General features: G+C 38.1%; 1 protein-coding gene across 1 annotated transcript in view; it reads left to right on the forward strand.

The window, feature by feature from the left end:
- Positions 1-1,017: 1,017 nt before the first annotated feature.
- LOC129253100 (uncharacterized) overlaps positions 1,018-21,975 on the forward strand; it is a 146,105-nt gene continuing 125,147 nt past the window's right edge. The window contains exon 1 of the mRNA XM_054891346.1: positions 1,018-1,081. The gene's annotated coding sequence lies outside the window, so the exon portion shown is untranslated. The remainder of the gene's footprint in view (positions 1,082-21,975) is intronic.

A 21,975-nucleotide genomic window follows, 5' to 3' on the forward strand; every position in this document is an offset into this window, starting at 1 on the left:
ACGCCACGCCAGACACGATCAAAGAGCCCATGTCGACACTGTGTGATTTCTTCCCTAACAAATAATAAGCCGTTTCGGTGACATATCCTGGACCTGGACGCCAACTTATCCCGCCCTATTGATTTTTTCCTAGGAAGGTACTTCAAAAGTAAAGTCTATCAAACAAACTCAGTGCCTATCCCAGACCTTAAAAAATATCCTTCGCGAGGTTAGCGGCATCTCGACATCACTTCCTCAGCGATGGGCAGATTCCAGATTCCAAAAGTGTATCCGAGGTAATGGTCAACATTTAAATGGAATAACTAAACAAAAAATTATTTCCGATTATAATCGATTTTTTACGAAATTTATGAATTTATGTTCTGCGTAAATTAAAAATAGCAGGTGCAATTGGTGAGCGTGGAAGAAATGTCACTTTGAAGAAAATGTAACTTTGTAAGAGCAAAAAAAAGCATTATTTTTATAAATATTGCTGAAAATAAAACAAGTATTACTTTTTTCGTGAAACTAAAGGGAATACCTTGTATGACCAATTTTCCTTTAAACACTAAATCTCAGATGTTTACAAATCACTGGTTGGAGTGCGCCGCCACCCACATCCGGTGAGAAAGTCTCACGTAAATGAAATTCTCAAAAAGAGAAAAACAAAAAAGAAAAAAAACAAAGGAACAAATACTAACGGTAGCTACACTGCGCATGCCTTGTTTACATGCCAATTGGCACAAACAATTCCATGGGAAAGAAAACGAAAGGAAACAGCTGGTTTGAATTTTTTTTTGAGAACACACTTCAGTCAGTTGGCGGCACTCGAAACGAACGGAAATTGAATTATTGTATTTGTGCGAAGAGCCGACGACCACACGCGCGTGTGTGTGGGTGTGCGTCTCGAATAATTGAAGTGTTAATAACATGTGAAAGGGGAAAATATATGTAGTTGCGTGTAGTGACTTAGTTTTTGCAGTATTGAAATGAAAATAAAAGAATTTGATTTGAAACTTAATAAAAAGCGTAATTTGTATACATTCGCTGAGATTTATGGTTCTGCTCTTATTTGCTCAGCAGTAAAGAAATTCAAAGCAAAGTAAGTCGAACGTTTTTTGGTTTATTTTTCAGCAACACCTTGCTTTCAACAGACATATTTGCGGCATAGCTAGTGAGCTACTAGTGACTTACCAGTTGAAAGCAAGCAACATTAAAAATACATGTGGTTTCTTGATGCCAGATGGATGAAAGCACTCAGACAAGTGGGCCAACAAATTTAAATTTAAGGTGAAAAGCAAAAACCGCAATTCAAAAATAAATAAAAACTTTGTGTATTGCCCTGTGGTGAATCCTCTTTGCTGATTAGTCTGCTATTTTTTATTTTTGTTTCTGTTTTCGTTTTGTTCTTTTCTAGAATGTTTTGAAAATTTCTATGGCTATAAAAAACACTCTTTATACTTTTTCTTTTACGCTGTACTGTGTTAATTAAGATGAAGGATTTGAGATAGGTAAGAGTTAGGATGGCTCCGAAAAAATATTCTGTTTTCTCCAGGAACCCACCAAATCTGTAATATGACTAAAAATATTAATAACTTGTACTAATTTTTTTTTTTTAATATTTAGTTGTCCCGCCGACGCTTTGAAAATGATACCTTTTGTGTTAGCTTAAAAAAATTTAGCTCGAAAAAAAAATTTAAATTAAAAAAACAAAAATAAAAGATTAAATAAATAATTTTGTTTTGTCGCTTTCATTTTAAAATAATTTTAAAATATTGCAGAATTTTGAGGGTCACTATAAAAATTGTTATTTATTGTTTATGCTACAACATAAGGTATCGTTTTTCGAAGCGTTGGCGGTACGAAGAATACTAAAAAAAACATATTTTAATAAAAGTAATTAATTATCTTGGTCATAATTTTGGCCTTAGGAAAGCAAATATTTATTTATTTTTGTTTTTATTTCTAGTATTACCTACTTTTTGGGCATTGCGTAGAGAAATTAAAAAGAAGAGATTAAATAATATCGATATGTAAATATTTTATAACAAATTTATTGAAATGCGAGTTCAATGGTAGTTTTCAAAGCGTTGGCGGTATGAGTAAATATTAAATAAAAAACATAAAAATATAATATATATTTTTTATAGCCATAGAAGAAATTTAAGGATAACATCACCACATTGCAAACATACTTTGGATAATACAGGGTGAACGATATGAAGTGTTACCTATTCAAAACACCATAACGTTTTTGTGTGAAATTAGTTTTTATTGATTTCAAAGACAAAATTATTCAAAAATGATTACAATTTTAACATATATTCACTTTAGCTCGATACGACCACGTTTTGCTTTGACTATAGCCTTCAAACGGTCAAAAAATGAGTTGCATGCTGCCAGAATGTAATCTTGAGATATTTTGGCCCATTCTCATAAATTCGCTTTTTTCAGCGCATCCATATTCACATATTTTTTAGTCCTCGCCTTGCTCCCCAAAATGGTCCAGATGGAATAGTCCATCGGATTTGCGTCTGGCGAATTCGAAAGGCATTGTGTGGACAAAATGAAGTGTGGAACATGATTTTTTAACCATTCTTGGTGCACACGAGCTTTATGAGACGGTGCCGAGTCCTGTTGGAACGTCCATAGTCTACGACCGAAATGTGTGCGTGTTCACGGCTCTATAGCAGCTTCTAAAACATTTTCCCGATAATAAGTCGCATTCACTTTGACACCAGGCTCCATAAAAACGATGAGAGAGCGTCCATCAGCGGCCAAAACTCTTACTTGCGATGGGAAATTGCTTCGAGTGGCCATACGTAGGCTCAAATTCTCGTATGAGCGTTCAGTCAAGTAAACACGATCGTTTTGGGTGTTTATGAACTGCTCAATTGAGAAATTTTTTTCATCAGAAAACACAATGTTAGGAAATTCGCCACGATCGTGCAAGCGCAACAACTCCATTGCTTCTTCGCACCGAACTTTTTTTTGCTGGGGTGAAAGATTGTGTGCTTTTTGGAACTTGTAAGCCTTGACCTTGAGCTCATTTTTCAATATGCGTCGAATGCTGCGATATTTTTTGTTTTTTGGCCATTTTTCTTCCACTTCACTTCGACATGGATTCCGTTCAAGTCGAGCCCTCACTTTCCGAACCATTTCTGGCGTTGTTGCGGTTTTTTATGGTCCACCTCCATAGCGTTTTGCAATGCTACCAGTATCATTGTAACGTTTTATAGTGCAATACACAAATATTTTATTCACTTTGAGGTGACTGAGCTCACGAACAATGGATTGTTGTGATTTTCTAGCCAAATATAACGCAATCACACTATTACGTTTGAATTCCATCACAGAAAAAAAAATTCAACAAAACTGAGACGCAAATGCTCTTGATGGCTTGTAAACAATATATTGAACTGTCATTAGAACAATTTTGACGTTGATGCCATGAACTGTTTTACAGATACAAGCAGTGTGAAGTTGGTAACAATATATATATATAAGAACGATCACACTAATACTTGTCGTCAGTTGGCACAGTTTTTTCATTTTTTGCTGCAGTTTTTTCCCCTATTGAGTTGCTCTTTCTCAAATGATATCTCAAATATTAATGGACCAATTTCAAAGAAAATTCCTTTTTGTACTTCATTATACTTCATTCGAGTTGCAAAGTATTGTTAAATGAAGAAATCGCCCCTTCCCGTTCCAACGCCTTCATTTCGCAAACTTTTTTGACCACCCCTTGCATGACTATAACTATTATTAGTAAACAAGTTGAACACCGCCAAAAATATATGCAAAGTTAGACACTGGTTTTGTTACCTTTTCAACGCAATTATTAATATCAGCACATCAGCTCATTACTCTGCCACCAAATACTGGTTGAAATATTGCTTTGATGAAGTTCTAGGCACAATGCCTTTAGTGTATTTGCAGGGAAAATAAAGCACAATTGTCGCTGAATATAATAACACTTTTGTGTGTGTGTGTATGTGCATTTGTCGCTATGTGCTTTGCATATACAAATGGAGCTAAAGCGAAATACTTTTACAACCCTTGCAATGAACATTTTGCATCAACAATGACTGAATAACCTTAATTACTAAATGGTGCTCCACGGCGTATACTGAATATTTTGCAGTAATTACACTAGGTAACAAAATAAGCAAGAAACTGAAATTATTGGCCGGCCTACGACTACTGTTTTGTATAGTTTGACCTATCCAAGCCACGAAAATCAATAAAACACTTGGATGTAGCTCCGTCTTGTAAGAATCACAGCTGACATATATCGATGTTATCGAGATGTGGCCACATAAAGCCTCCATTCTTAATTGAAGTGAACTAAGTTGTGGTAATGCCATTATGTTATAAAATTTGCCAAACAGTCCGCTTTTGATGATGCATTGATACGTTCCATTAAGGCTAGTTGTGCTTCTTGACTTCACAGGCTTACCAGAAATAGCCCTCTTCCGGGAAGTTGACGTTTTGGACAAAGTCCGGATGTGCATAGCGTATTTTGCAACTGATCTAGAAAATTTTATTGATTTCGCTCGGCAATCGTGCCACGATGCATACTGGAAAGGCAAATCCTACTTAATGTTTGAACGCTATGAGTAACTTTGAAAGCTGCTGAAACAAAAGCCTTCCAAGAACCATCATAGCTATCTGGTCACTTTTTAAAAAGAAGCCAAGTATTAAAATGAAACAAAATAAGATAATAACAACGTCTAACATCTATAATTATATTGTACGATAATTTTCAAAAATACAAAAAAAAAATCGGTTTTATAAAAATTATGAAAAAATGCGCCTAGAACCGCTTACATCTTAATAATATTTTTATCAGAAAGCGATTTACCGAACTACCATTTTTTTACACAATTTGTTCATAATACAGGGTGGGCCATATAGCGTTTGCTTTTTGAACCACCTATTTTTTGAGAATGGTAACACAAATGGCATGTCAAATGTGTTCATAATTTACTTAAAGGTTTGACATTTACGAAATGGGACGCTATACGCTTGAACAAAATTGGGAAATATTGAAAACCTATTTCCAAAGTGGTGAGTCTTTTTCTTCTTCCGCGGTTACAGTAAATGGCGAGCGTTACCGTGACATGCTCAACGAGTTTTTGTTTCCAAAAATTGAAGAGGATGACATGGATGACATTTGGTTTCAACAGGACGGTGCAACTTGTCACACTGCCAAAGTTACACTCGAACTTTTTTCTACCGTTTTTGAACTCCAATATCAATTGGCCGCCTCAGAGCTGTGACTTAAGCCCGTTGGACTATTTTTTGTGGAGAGACGTTAAGGACAAATGCTATGCGAACCATCCAGAGACGATTGATGCTTTAAAACACGAAATCGAAGTTACCATTCATGAAATTGGAGCCCAAACAATCGAAAATGTGCTTAAAAATTGGGTTGATCGAATGGCCTACTGTAAAGCTAGTCGTGGCAGTCATTTGAACGATATTATTTTTTATTCATAAATGAAAATGTTCAATCTTCAAAATAAAAAAAAAGTTTGAAAAACTATGGATTAGTTTTTTTTTATAGCCGATGCAAAAAGCAAATTTTACATGGCCCACCCTATATACTTACGTATATGTAAACGAAGTAATATTGACAAAATTTATGTTGTCTAGTGCAATTTCGTACGAGATAGCGGTATGGCTCATGTGAAGGCAAGCGACTAAAAGCAGCGTCAGGTGGAGTTGAATTTAAATTGGCTTCTGTTTTGCTTTTACTCAGACCCTTTAACTAATCCGGCAGAGAATATTAATGCATAAATACAATTACATGTAGGCATATATGTGTGTATATCCGAATGTATGTGCCGTCTTTAATTTAGTATTTAAGCATTAAAGTCAACACATGACATGCAAATTAATTGTCACAGTGCAAAATTCTCCTTCGGCAATTAGGGCTCTGCGTGTCAGTGCCCTTAGGCAGCAACGAGTAATTTAATGCACACAAATGTAATTACCTTAATTACAAGGGGACGCACTTTTACACATTTTTGTAAACAGGATTATATGTAGTGCAGCATGTAAATTACGCATACTTGCTCATCTGTACTAGGGCCTCTTTCAAGTCTCCCGGTATTTTCGAGATTTGTAATTCCTTACGAAGCAATTAAATTACACACCCAAATATTCTCTTTCGTTGCAAAAAGGCCATATTAAAAATTATTGGTGTTGCAGAAATCGGGCGGGTTTCTTTTGGTCATCATTCAACTCTTCAAATTACTAAAATATATATGAATGGCTTTGTTGCATCAAACAATATCCCCTTCATGAGTATTATTGGTATCGATAACTATGGTTTGATTGCTGAGAATGGCTAACTGAGTTCACATTTTCGTTCACTAAAGTTATTTGGCGGCCATAGCTGAAAGGGTTGTATCGTGACTACCATTTGGAAGAAAGTAGGTTTGAAGCCACCGTGCATGAAACCCCAAAGTAATAGAAAAAAAAGGTTTTCTAATAGGGGTTGTCCCCCGACTGGCAGTGGAATACCTCCGAGTGTTTTTCCGCCATGAAAAAGCTCCGCATAAAAAACCATCTGCCGTTAGGAGTCGGCTTGAAACTGTAGGTCCCTCCACTTGTGGAATAACACCAAGACGCACACTCAAATAGGAGGAGGAGCTCGTCTAAACACCCAAAAAGGGTGTACGCGCCAATTATTTATTTTTTTATTTTTATTTAGTACTAATATAACTTCATTTAAAACTATTATTTTGTTCTTCCCAATCATAACTTTAAAGTTTAGAAAGCACTTCATCCTTTTTGCGTACGGTTTACACGCTGGCGGTATCATCCATCTTATTACCTTCGAAATTAAGAAGGAACTACCGTTACGGTGAATGACGAGCCCTATCCAGCCATGATGACTGACCTTTTGTTTTCAAAAATTAATCAGCTAACCTTGATGATATTTGGTTCCAAAAACGCGTCGCTACTTGCCATACAGCGGGCTTAGTAATTTGTTTATTGCAATATTCACCAGTTTTATAGGAAAACGTAGCTAGAAATTAAACAGATCGTATGGATACCCGCGGCGGACAGTTAAGTGAAGTTATCTATCAGATTATAATATAGTAAAACTAATTCATTCCAAAAATATTTCGATTCAGTGTTATCATTTTAAGTTCTCATTTATTTTATTTAGTAAAAAAGTTATTCAAATAAAAATTGGGTAATTCATTAGCGCCACCTAAAGAAATAATAAAATTAAATAATAAATAAAAAAAAGAAAAAAGAAAAAATAAAAAAAATTCAAATTCAAATCGTATTACCCAGGTTTTGTCTCGCAAAAAACAAAGTCAGAGGACTCCGCCTCCGATTGGGCATAGCTTTGAGTTGCCCGCGACAAAAATTAAGCAACTAAATATAAAATATGTTATTATCAAGTTTTGTGAACAGAGGGGCACTTGAAAGCGCACCATGTTTGAGCATTGAATTAGTACGAGTAGTAGACAAAAAAGCGAATCAGCGCGATTCTGTCCCTTGCATGCAGTTCAAACTAACGCTTTATTTTTTAAATAAAAATGACAAAAGACTTGGAGCTATTTTCGCAAGATTGACGGGCATGCACAGCCTTAAATTTTTATCGTTTGTAAAATTTGAAGAGCTCCGAGTTGTAGTGAGAGCTAGCGACTTTGAGTTGCCAAAATATCGAAAAGCTATTGATGGTATCGCCCTCAAATACTATTGTTTTTTGATTCATTATTAATTTTGGCTTTCAATAAAAACGTTTGCTGTTGCTCGCTAGAAAATTCGATCGCTCGCCAAGCAAAGAGTTTGTGTGTGAAAGCAACATCAATTAAGCGATGACTAAGCGACTTTGGAGGATGGTTCCATGTGTAGAAGTCCACGCAAGTGGGGAAAGTTACTGATCGCCATTCACTTGGGAATGGCCAGGACGATTCTTCTGCATATGGTTCAAGCAGCTCACAACGGCCGGGATTAGCCCACGTATCCTCTGGGTAGCTTCCGAACATCCGTTCGGGAGTGAGCTAACGTGAGAAGGCGAAACATTCCAGCATAGCTGGTTGTGCGTTGGGTTTGGGACCCGCCACTTAAAAATCGCCCCCAATGAAAAGTGTAAAAAAGCCTCGGATGAGACTTCCCTATACTGATGACGACCCCTGCAAACGAACTAAGGATTATGATTTGAGGGCATGCACCTGGAATGTCCGGTCCCTTAATGGGGAAGGTGCCTCTGCCCGGCTGGTTGATGTCCTCGTGAGAGTAAAGGCTGACATCACTGCCATCCAAGAGATGCGATGGACGGGGCAAGGTAAGAAAACCATAGGACCTTGCGACGTCTACTACAGCTGCCATGTAAAGGAGCGCAAATTCGGTGTCGGATTTGTTGTGGGAGAGAGATTTCGTCGCCAAGTACTGTCGTTCACTCCGGTGGACGAGCGTCTCGCAACAATCCGCATCAAAGCCCGTTTTTTCAACATATCGCTAATTTGCGCCCACGCCCCGACGGAAGAGAAGGACGATGCGACCAAAGATTCCTTCTATGAGCGCCTGGAACGTGCCTATGAGCGCTGCCCCCGCCACGACATAAAAGTCGTGCTTGGCGACTTCAACGCCAGGGTGGGCAAAGAGGGAATTTTTGGTCCCACAGTCGGAAAATTCAGCCTGCACAACGAAACATCCGGTAACGGACAGAGGCTGATCGACTTCGCCGGGGCCCGAAACATGGTAGTCTGCAGCACCAGATTCCAGCATAAAAAGATACACCAAGCTACCTGGCTGTCTCCTGATCGAAAAACGCGAAACCAGATCGATCATGTTGTGATAGATGGAAGACACGCTTCTAGTGTATTAGATGTACGCACGATCCGAGGACCCAACATCGACTCGGATCATTACCTTGTTGCAGCCAAGCTGCGCACCCGCCTCTGTGCAGCAAAAAACGTACATCTACCTACGCAAAGAATGTTCGACATCGAAAAGCTGCAATCACAACAGACAGCCAGAAGATTCGCCACTCGACTCTCACTCCTGCTCACCGAAAGCACTGCCCAACAAATCGGCATGCGCGAGCAATGGAGCAACATTTCTCGTTCCCTACGTACCGCCGCCGAAGAAGAAATCGGATTCCGGCGAGCCCGAAAAAACAATTGGTACGACGAGGAATGTCATGCTGCCGCAGAAAGAAAAGATGCCGCGCATAGAGCCACGCTGCGATCGGGCGCAACGCGAGCCATGTGGGATCGCTACAGAGAGCTGAAAAAGGAAGAGAGACGTATTATCCGAAAGAAGAAACGAGAGGCCGAAATACGTGAGTGCGAAGAGCTTGAGATGCTGGCCAACAGGAACAACGCCCGAAAATTCTACCAGAAAGTTCGGCGGCTTACAGAAGGTTTCAAGACCGGGGCGTTTTCCTGTAAGAACAAAGACGGCGAACTGGTGACTGACGTACAGAGCAATCTTAGATTATGGAGGGAACACTTCTCGAACCTATTAAACAGTGACAACTGCGCATGTCACCGAGAAAGTGAAGATCCCGATACCCCAATCGTTGACGACGGAATTGTCGTTCCGCTACCCGACCATGACGAGGTGAGAATAGCAATATCACGGCTAAAGAACAACAAAGCCGCGGGCGCCGACGGACTGCCGGCTGAGCTATTCAAACATGGCGGCGAGGAGCTGGTAAGGTGCATGCATCAGCTCCTATGCATAATATGGTCGGATGAAAGCATGCCTGCCGATTGGAATTTAAGTGTGCTCTGCCCAATCCATAAGAAGGGTGATCCTGCAATTTGTGCCAATTACCGCGGGATTAGTCTTCTAAATATCGCCTATAAGGTTCTAGCGAGCGTATTGTGTGAAAGGCTGAAGCCCACCGTCAACCAACTGATTGGACCTTATCAGTGTGGCTTCAGACCTGGAAAGTCCACCATCGACCAAATATTCACAATACGCCAAATCTTGGAAAAGACCCATGAAAGGAGAATCGACACACACCATCTTTTCGTCGACTTCAAAGCTGCATTCGACAGTACGGAAAGGAGTTACCTGTATGCCGCGATGTCTGAATTTGGTATCCCCGCAAAACTAATACGGCTATGCAAGATGACGTTGCTCAACACCAGCAGCGCCGTCAGAATTGGGAAGGACCTCTCCGAGCCGTTTGATACCAAACGAGGTTTCAGACAGGGTGACTCGCTGTCGTGTGACTTCTTTAACCTGATGTTGGAGAGCATTGTACGAGCCGCAGAACTTAATCGCTCAGGCACAATATTTTATAAGAGCGTACAATTATTGGCGTATGCCGATGATATTGACATCATTGGCCTTAACAACCGCGCTGTTAGTTCTGCCTTCTCCAAACTGGATAAAGAGGCAAAGCAAATGGGTCTGGTGGTGAACGAGGACAAAACGAAGTACCTCCTGTCTTCAAACAAACAGTCGGCGCACTCGCGTATCGGCACCCACGTCACTGTTGACAGTTATAATTTTGAGGTTGTAAAGGACTTCGTCTATTTAGGAACCAGCATTAACACCGATAACAATGTCAGCCTTGAAATCCAACGTAGAATCTCTCTTGCCAACAAGTGCTACTTTGGACTAAGTAGGCAACTGAGCAGTAAAGTCCTCTCTCGACGAACAAAACTAACACTCTACAAGACTCTCATCATACCCGTCCTAACGTATGGCGCAGAAGCTTGGACGATGACAACATCCGATGAAGCGACGCTTGGAGTGTTCGAGAGAAAGATTCTGCGTAAGATTTTTGGACCTTTGCACGTTGGCAACGGCGAATATCGCAGACGATGGAACGATGAGCGGTATGAGCTTTACGACGACATAGACATAGCGCAGCGAATAAAGATCCAGCGGCTACGTTGGCTGGGTCATGTCGTCCGAATGGATACAAACGCTCCGGCTTTGAAAGTATTCGATGCGGTACCAGCTGGTGGTAGCAGAGGAAGAGGGCGGCCTCCTCTGCGTTGGAAAGATCAGGTGGAGAAGGACTTGGCTTCACTTGGTGTGTCCAACTGGCGCCGGTTAGCACGAGAAAGAAACGACTGGCGCGCTTTGTTAATCTCGGCCAAAATCGCGTAAGCGGTTATAGCGCCAATTAAGAAGAAGAAGAAGCGACTTTGTATATATCACCTTAGCTCACAGGCGATATGCTTAGGCCAGTGTTTGCAAGTATAAGTAGGGATATTTTTTTATTATATCTTGCATACTTTAGGCGTATTGGAATTGCATAACAGTTTGAGCGATAGGTGATAAAGAGAAGGACGCTTGTCTTTTGACTGTCAAACGACGGAATCGAACCGTTTCGCATACTTTCGGGTGGGACGCTTCTACATTAGCAATTCGCCAAAGCGGAAATAATGCCAAACCATACATGGCGTGGCACAAAATTAAGCATTAACTTTGGTTTTTGAATAACTTTTTACTAAAAAAAAAAAGATTTTGAATATTGAAAAGGAACTGCAGCTATCTAGTTCACAAGTGTCAAATATTGCTGACATACGACGCCATTTGAAAATATTATAAACCTGCCAGTAGGTCGAAACGGGTACATTTTTTTCTTTTATTCACTACTCACTACGTGTTGGTGAACCTAAAGCAGTTAAAATAGGTGCACATTTTACGAGTTAAGTAGAAGCAAAATAATAATTATCTAAATCAGGGAACGGAATGTCGTGATTATAATCAACAATTCATAAAAATTTACATCCCTTATCTCTACATGTGCAAAAAACACAGCATTGGGGAAAATAATAAAAATCGGCAGTATGACGAGCCTTTCGTGCAGACTTACATATCTTCCATATCCACATTTTTCAATAGTCATACCGATTATTAGATATTGGTATATTGAAATGAAAAAAAAAAAAACAAAATAAAATTGAAATATCTGACTGAAATTTATTCCAAATGTAGTACGTACATATGCTGGATTTAAATATGAAAGTTATATCGCCCATATCAGAGCCGTAAACACGTAAGCCAACATTCTTTCAATTTATTTATTTATATATTTAAGTCTATGACTAAAAAAACTTTAAAGTCTAGATATATAAAGGAGATAAAATAAATTTGCCTGTTTTGTTTTATTTAAACCCTCCCGGTACTTTCTGCTCGTAGTGCATGTCCAGGGTCCCGCCCAAGAAGTGTAACCAACTTCAAAATGCTCGCGCAGCTGATGTACAGGCATTAGCTGTCTATTTGTTCGCAAAATGACAGTCCTGAGTATTGTTTACAAGCGCGCGGAAACAATTTTCCGAGAGTGAACGCGAAAAAAAAAATCAGTAATGGACTTCAAACGTAATAGTGTGAATGAGTTATATTTGGATGGAAAATCACAAACAGCGTTTGTTCGTGATATCGAGCCCCTTAAAGTAAATAAAGTTTTTGTTTATCACTCGTTACAATGAGACTGGTAGCATCGCGAAACGTCATGGATGTGGTCATCAAAAGACAGCAACGTCACGTGAAATGGTTCAAATAGTGAAGAAGCGACTTGAACAAAATCTCAGACGAAGGGCCAATCAAATGGCGAAAGAACTAAAAATATTTGAACGTAGCATCCGCCGTATACTGAAAAATGATTTCAAAGTCAAGCCTTACAAGATCCAAAAGTCGCATGATCTCACACCAAAGCAGCAACAAGTCAAACTTGAGAGAGCGAAGAAGTTGCTTCGCTTGGTAGAAAGCGGTCAATTTCCGAACATTGTGTTTTGTAACGAGACAATTTTTCAAATTGAGCAATTCGTAAACTCCAAAAACGATAGGGTTTAGTTGACCTATCGTACGAGTATTTGAGTTATCGATTGACCATCAGGAGACAGCACTTGCCACAGGTAATGGTTCGAGCCGCGGTAACCGCAGATGAGCGCTTGTTCTGAAGGTTTCTTTGAAGCCGTGGACAGACAAACATTCCAGTGGCTGACTATAGACGTTTCAACAGGACTCGGTACCGTCTCACAAAGCTCGAGTGAACCAAGAATGGTTAAAACAGCGTTCCGAACTTCATAACGCTTCAAGGCTCTCAAATTCACCAGACGCGAATCCGATGGATTATTTTTTTGGACTATTTTGGAGAGCAAAATCCGTACTAACAGATTCACCAGTCTCGCGGCGCTAAAAAAACCATTTTTCGCGAGTGGGCCGAAATACCTGGAAATCACATTCGGGCAACTTCCGATTCGTTTTGGCCTTCTCAAGGCCATAGTCAAGGTAAAAGGTGTTCATATCGAGCAAGATTAACTTGGTTCTTAATTTTGTATTAGTTTCACACATTTTTTACTTTGAATTTAATAAAAGAAATTTTCCAAACTAAATTTGTAGCCATTTTAATTGGTTACGCTTCGAGTGCAGGACCCTGTACTTCTTGGTACACAAATTGGTCTGTAAGAATTAACATTAATCTAAAAGGGGATCTATCGTAAAATTAGGTACAATTTGGACTGCGTAATTTGAATTTAAATAATCCTGTGAAAGGATTAAGCGGTTAAAGTACTCTAGCGACCGGAAAAAGACAAACTCTGACGATTTATTTTCGAAGTATGAACAAACTCGAGTATTTTTTTTTACTAGGTTTATTTAATATGTATTCAAATATAAAAATAAATAATTTCTTATCATTCTTATATAAAATGGCGGATTGCTGACATCAATCTTCGAAATCACATTTAATGGCCGAGGAAAATCTTAAATTCGCAGATTTATACAGAAAAAGGGTTGGTTCAATGAATTGTGTGATATGGAGAACCATTCTGTTGGAAAAAAAAGATCAACCAAGCTCATATCTCCACTGTCAGCCTCAGAAGGCCAACATCACAAACAGGATTTTTTCACAAACATTGACTTCTTGGCATGCATGGTTTTCGAACCTTATTTACCCTTATCTTGTCTGTTAGCATAGATATCGAAATAAAAATGTGTATTATATAAAGTTAGTTGTTTTGGGTACAACTTCGCAATATTTATTGATGTTTTTGTATTCCGCAACTTCGTGAAACTGATTTTAAAGTTGTTCAAATATTTCTATTATGGGATTTAAAAAAATGGCTGTCTTTGGATCACCCGGTACATGTGTGAAATTTTTCTTACTTCGAGAAGGTTTTAGCGTCACATAAATTATCGTTTTAGCCACGCTTTAAAAACTAGCGAAATCGAGGTTTCTTCACAACTTTTCTTTATATGACCAAATTTAAAAGTCCGATGTTTTTTAAAGGCAAATATATCCAGTTAAATTCATGTTGACCTAAATTATCTCTTTCGGTAAGTGAACTTTATTATCCAAAATTCCACCACAATACATTCAAATTTAGTTTCTAAAAAATTTAACACTTTTTAAAATAACTGGGATGTAAACCAGGTTTGGCGCTTTGCAACGATCGTAGTAAATTTGCACTGATTTTTCAAAAATTTTAAAATTTGTTACTTCATTATATGGGTCCGCCATATAACTTTACGGAATTAAAAATGCTATAAAAGAGAAACTACTCAATATTTTTCCAAACTGTTTTTTTTATTTTGAAGTACAATCCTTCCGGTTAATGATGGAACACAACTTCATTCATATGGCTGCCTCGGCTAGCCATGCACCATCCCATACGAGCGGTCCAATTTTTCAACACATTTTCGATTGTATGCGGCTGTATTTCAGCTATGACATCGCGTATGTTGGTCTTCAGTGCATCAATTGTTGCTGGTTTATTGGCATAACACTGGTCTTTGACGGCACCCCAAAGATAATAATCCAACGGTGTCAAATTGCAGCTCCGAGGCGGCCAAACGCATAGTAACGCACATACGCTTCATTCGGTGCTTTTCTTCTTTCCATTGCCGTACGTAATTTTCGTACACATTCTGCAACATTACCATGATTTTCAAAGTAATGTCGCAACATTTCCCAGCGTTCTTTGAGCGTATACACAACCACTTTCGTTCAGCGGAAGAATAAAACTAATTTTCTGTCAAATCAGATGACAGCTAAGTGTTACCATTCTTCAAATAATACCTAGTTCAAATCCGTAACGATAGATGCCGGGCCCTGTACATAGTGTGGTCTATTTTTACTACACTTCTTTATTTCCTTCCACTAATACTTTTAATGGGGAAATAAGTCGCACAAAAGTGATTTTAGAGTGATCCATTGGAAAAATTTGGTATTCAGGTTGGACAGCAAGCTTGCTTAACTCACACACATACAAGGATAATTTGGGAATTTATTACAAACGATTCGGTTTAAATTCTCAATTTTCTCCCTGTCATATCAGCAATTGCTTATAAATAGTGCTTACACCTTTCAGTGCGATTTTGGCCGAGCTTCTCCTTCTACTTGTGAAGTACGTCTTGACGTGTTTTCACAAATAGAGGAACCTACAGTTTTAAGCCACTTCCGAACTGCAGATGATTTTTATAAGGAAGTTTTTCAAGGAAGATTTTTGCTAATCGTGGATTTGCATTTGCCTGGCGAGTGGCGAAAGTTGTTATAGAAAACGTCTTCTATCAGATGGCTCGTCATTTCCGGGGTTTCGAATCTGGTCACTACGGCGGCTACAATGGTCGCTCCAACGATGTGAAGCTATAGAGTTCTTCTTCTTCTTCTGTGTGCTATAGATTTCTTCTTCTTATTCCTGTGTGCTATAACCGTAAAACGCGCCAGTCCTTTATTTCTCGTGCTAACCGGCGCTAGTTGGAAACACCAAGTGAAGCCAAGTCCTGCTCCATCTGATATTTCCAACGCAGAGGAGGCCTTCCTCTTCCTCTGCTATCACTATAGAATTCCGACTCATACTATTCTCTTCTCCAACTTCAAGTAATACTCGTACTTTCACCAACTTGCCAACTTTTCTGAAAATATACATACAATTACTGTTATCATTCATTCATGTGTTATCATTGCGTGAACAAAGTAAATGTGTCAGTTGAAGAGATTTAATAAATGGCAAATACAAAGAAAAGATTTACATTTGCATTATTCAATAGCTATTCAAGAAGAAACACTGCGACAACAAGTACAAAACGAAGCAATAGTAGAGCAATAGTGGAAATACAAGACAGCCATTCGTTTTGAATTGATTTATATGGCTTGCAAATGGATTTCCTTGCTCTCTTATTGTATCCCCTTTCAAGGTAAGAAATTGGCTTTATTGGTGGGCAAGAGATTTGCATCCTCAGATATGTAGTGTATGACGCATATGAAGAGTTCAATAGTAGTTGTAATGTTTGAATAAGTCATATAACGGTATTCACATACTTTGCATACATTTGTATGGGTTAGAAAAATAAGTTTAAGAAATTTTGTGAATGGTCTTTGATTGGATGCAAATGTTGGCTTTGTAGCAAATTAAATACAGTTTGGTATATTTACTAATTTTTCAGTTACATTTAAATTATAATATTTTTACGTGGAAAATATATATTTGATAAATATTAAAAAAACAAAAAATCTGCGAAGTTGCCGTACTGCTTGCTGAGCAGCTCAGATATGGCGGCAAGGTGCTGGCAATGAATGTTTGCCTGACTGTTGGAATATTAAAGCACTCCGTCGCGTGCATAAGAAGAAGAGTTATTCTGAAATCAGCACCAATTGATGTGTAATTATTCTTCTCGCTATAGGATGCATGGACCTATCTTCTGAAACGCCATCTTTTGTGAAACGCTGAAGCTCACCATTTGATATCCGATGAGACTTTATCAATTTCATGTTAACACATGGGCTGAAAAGTTCTGGGCCTAATACATAGGTATCACTAGTTTTATTGTATTCACCTCTTTTTGAGTTCACTTAACTAACCTTAAAAAGACAGCTGTTTGATTTCATGATATTCTATTCATTTGTTTGTGAATTATTGTGCTAAGAGTGACGCTACTTTGGTTATTTTCAGAACAATGAATCAGAAAGGATTTCGTGTTTTAATTTCAAGTGAAGCAATGGCTTGAAAAGTGTTATGAGGACGTCCAAATGAGACGGTAACACCAGAAAACATCAAAAAGCAATCAACAAAATCGTTTTCGTGATTGAAAATGAAGTTGCTTACGTTAGCTGATATCGTAAAGATATCAAAAGTATGGCTTTATTTTGCATGAGCACTCAACTATGAGAAATCTCTATTCAAAATGGTGGGTAACTTCGAATTGCTCCCACATCCCCCGCATTCGGCAGATTTGGCTTCCAGCGGCAATTGGCTATTCGCAGACTTAAGAAAAATACTCGCCGGTAATAAATTTCGCTCGGACCTTGCTCATTTGTCGTTACCTTGCTCATTAGTGTTACCTTGCTCATTGCCGTTACCTTGAATGAACTGCAAGCAAAAGCGTGGAACGAACGACAAAGCAAACAAAGCAAACGAACGGCAACGTGCGACATCTTGCTCTCTCCTACTTAAGTGAGCGTAAATATGTATGTATGTATATGCGCAAATGTACATACATATATAAATTCACGTATTTGTACTTGCATATGCCTTCTTATTGATTATTATTAATTTGATTTACTTGAAGAATTTAAAATAAAACCAAGTTTGTTAATAATACCTGTTGTTTTAATGTTATTATTATTAATTTTTTTATTATATATGAAGGAAAAAATGTAGGGTAATATTTACCACATACCTTATAAGATATGTTGTATACTAATATATAAATGTATATAAACATGCATATACATATACAATTTCGCGCAATTTTCAAAAAGAACAAATCTAAATGTAAAGATGCATACAAATCATATGGACATTCAAATATACGAATCTATTCCGTACGCAAGCAAATGTAAGCTAATGTGCTTGAACTGCAAGCGAGAGCGCGGAACGAACGACAAAGAGCACAATCGGCCCCCGCGTTCGGCAACGTTCGACATCTGGCTCTGTCCTACTTGAGTGAGCATATATATGTATGTATATGCGCATACGTAGGTATATAAATTCACATACTTGTATTTGCATATGCCTTCTTCCTGTGTGCATGGTAATGAACCATTTCTCTGTTGAGAATAGGACGATGATAGAAAAAGTAGGAAATGAAAGGGAGTGTTTCGAGTGTAAAGTGTCTTGAAAAAGGGAAATCGATGATGGTGCCTCTTAGTGTTGTTGACTTATTAACGTCTGATGCACAGTCGAAATTGAAGATATCTTTCATGAATTTGATAAATGTTTCGTCATTTTGCACGTTTGTGTAAATGTAACTTGGCCTATATCATTGCAATTCCATTTACCTCCTCCTCTATATCCATACAAAATATCTATCAAACAAATAAAATTAAAATTTTGTTTTGAAAATTGCAACCATTCCATCAATATTTTCTTATGACGTTGTCACGTTAAACTATCGTCAGGTAACCGACTTTACAGACAACCTCTTTTTTTGAGACAAAAGATAAATCGTTCTACGTGTTTTGTTAGGCCTGAGACTTTTCAGACCATGTTTTATATCTTACAATTTTACTATCGACCAGATATTCGTAATTCTCTAAATCTTGGAAAAGACTGCTGAAAAACTATTTTCTACATAAACCTTTTCCCTGCGGATTCTAAAGCAGCTTTCCAAAGGAAAACATGGATTCGCTATAAGAGACGATATCTGAATTTGGTATCAACGCCAAAATAATGCGGTTGTATAAAACGACGGAACTGTAAAATACTCAACAAAGCTGTTTGCCAGCAAACGAGTTTTTAGATATGGTGACTCCTTCTCATGTGATTTTTTTTCTTCTAGTGCTGAAAAAATTTGTTCAGGCTGAAGATCTAAATCGTTAACTCGTAGTTTTTGATAAGAGCATAAATAAAAAATTACTGGCGTATGACAACGATAATGATATCAGCAGCATCATAAGACACCCCTTGGTTTTGACTTTTCTAGGCCGGATAAAGAAGCGAGGCGGATGGATCGAGAAATGAGCGAAACCAATATGAATTATTTTCTCTTCCGCATGACTGCTGACATACATTTTGCGATGTAAAAATAATATATACATATATCAAAACATTCTACGTTAACCTGAAACTACTAAAATCTCCACCACTCTCGCGCAGCTGTAGGTTCAATATTTACAAAACAACCAGTTTTGATGTATGGCTGTGAGTCATGAGTAATGTCACTCAAGGATGAACAAAATCTCCGAACATTCATGTAAAGAGTCCTACGAAAAGTGTATGGTCCGATTCGGGTTGAGGTAAGTTATTGTAAAATCAGATATAATAAGGAGCTGCTGAGGATTAGCAAAGGAGAAGATGTGGTTAAGCTCGTCAAATGGAAATGAATCCAATTGCTATTTCATATAATACGCATGTTTCACAAGCCATTATTTGTTCATTCTTTCCAATATGTGAACAAATAAGATGATCAATAGAAACCATAACTCCCCTGGGAGTATTTTTTTTCTAATTGTTAACAATTAAAAAGGATGATCAGTTCTACGCGGTTGGCTTTCCTTAATTCTGCGAAAACTTCTGGTAAAAAAATGGTTGTGTGCTCACCCAGAACTGACTATTGTAAATTGCTCTAGTGGTGCTGTTGGGACATTATCAGAAAGAGAGATGCTTTGAGGTGCTTCTTCCCCGAACAATTTTTATTGGACTAATCTCATCTTGAACCATCCATACTGCTGATTGCTGCTTTATCCGACTCATATGCAAAGATCCAAGACACGTTACCTGCTACGATGCCACAGACTTGCTTTCAACCACCACGGCCGAATTTCTTCGAAATTTCTTTATACCAAACGACATGAGTCATTTCTTGGGCATCTCTCAAATTTCGCGATATCCGAAAGAGCATATCATCTTCTTCGACTAAATGTTCTTGCGATATTGAATGTCCGAGTATGCTGATCCCACTAATGCCCAAGGATGTCTCTATCTCATGATATGTCGCGTGACGATCTTCCGTTATAAATTAATGCACAGCATCGATTGTTTCTGCCACAATAATCGTTTCAGGATGGCCTTTACGAAATTCATCTTGAAAGGATCGATGCCCACGTTAGTGGCGAAGTGTGATGCCAAAACACCAAATGTCAAAGTGAGTTGACCAATGCACTTCTGTCTCGACAATCCATGTCGAAAGTCGTAATAAATCAACGCAAGAAAATTTTCACGAGTTAAACCTATCTTTTGGGCGAGAAAAAATTTACAACTCGCTGAAAAAAGGACAAATAAAGCTCATAAGTGAAAACATATTTAAGTTTATGCTGAAAAATACCAAACTTTTCGTATTGTATCAATATGTAAGTAATATCGAGTTAAAGCTCAGCGCATGCAGAGTTGCAAAGGCGGAAAATATAAAAGGCAACCCTCGTATATTGAGCGGCAGAAACAGTACTATATCTGCACTTAATCCTATTAATAAAATCATAATGCAAGGAGAATCAAAAATAGAAAGAAGTACAAATTTATCAGCTGACCAAATGTAACAAATCGAGAAAAATTAGCTTACATTACTTCACCAACAGAAAATTAATCATTATCCAATAATACGGATAGGGGCGCCAATACCACATGCAAACACTGCAACATATATACATATATATATTTTGGGAGTTTGGCCGAGCTCCTCCTCCTATTTGTGGTGTGCGTCTTAATGTTGCCGAGGGCGACCGCTATTAGAAACATGTTTTTCTTAATTTTGCTGTTTCACCGAGATGACATAAAGCTCGATGCTAAGTTTCGATGGAAGCAGCCTACAAAACTTAAACGCCTTCAAGTTTATCTGAAGATAATAAAAATGACGAAGATTTTAATTTGACGAAGATCAAAGCTCTATTGCTAAATTATAAACAAATTATAAAATATGTGTAGTCCTACGGCGCACAATTAAAGGTTTGTGCCAGTCAAAGTAATGTACATATACTTCAACGACTCCAGAATAAAATCCTTCCTCAACTCAACATGGTACGCAATAAGGCTGGATGTTAACTTAAGGAAGGAACTATGAGAATCTTTTCCCAAAATTGTCTTTATGATACTAAAATTGTACCGCTCGTTAGTTTATTTGTAACTTGTTGCAGTGTTAACAAATATTGGTATGTATTTTATGTTGTATATATATCTGTAATAAAAAAATGAAAAAAATAAAAAATTGTATTAGTGAGTTTTCAAACAAAGCTGCAGCTTACCTTCTACTCAAATATGAACGAGACGTTATCAATAAAACGGTCCGCGGATGACATATGGCAAAATAAATTTTTTGTTTTTTGGTAGGACTGTTATAAGCTTACATGGCAAATTTCAGCGTGATATGTCACATAGTTTGTTTTCTGTGCTACTGTAAACAAGTCAAGCTCGAGTGTGTTCTTCGAATTCTCTTTTATGACTTCAATTGTCTCAAAATGTTTTCCACGGAGCGGCAACTTGAGCTTGGGAAACAGGAAAAAGTCACATGGAGCCATATCAGGCGAATACGGTGCTTGCGGAACGATATTAACATTATTTTTGTCCAAATAATCGCGAACAAGACGTGATGTGTGAGCTGGTGCATTATCGTGATGCAAGAACCATGACTTGTTGTCCCACAATTCCTTCCTTTTAAGACGAATGTTCTCGCGCAAACGCTTTAAACGTCTAAATAATATTCAGCGTTAACCGATCGGCCTTGTGGAAGGAACTCCGAGAGCACCACACCTTCGTAATCGAAAACAGTCAGCATAACCTTAATTTTTGAGCGACTTTGGCGTGGTTTTTTGGGTTGATGTACGGCCCTCTTTGAACGATTTGTACCACTGGAAAACACGTGCACGCGATAGAGCAGAGTCCCCATAGGTTGTCTGCAACAATTTTAAGGCGTCTGAAGCCGAAATTTTGTTGGAATAACAAAATTTCAAACAAATTCTTTGTTCAACTTGAATTTCCATCGGTAAATTCGAAGAACACACTCGAGCTTGACTTGTTTACAGTAGCACAGAAAACAAACTATGTGACATATCACGCTGCAATTTGCCATGTAAGCTTATAACAGTCCTACCAAAAAACAAAAAAATTATTTTGCCATATG

Source organism: Anastrepha obliqua, chromosome 1 (assembly GCF_027943255.1).
Source record: "Anastrepha obliqua isolate idAnaObli1 chromosome 1, idAnaObli1_1.0, whole genome shotgun sequence".
Classification (NCBI taxonomy): domain Eukaryota; kingdom Metazoa; phylum Arthropoda; class Insecta; order Diptera; family Tephritidae; genus Anastrepha; species Anastrepha obliqua.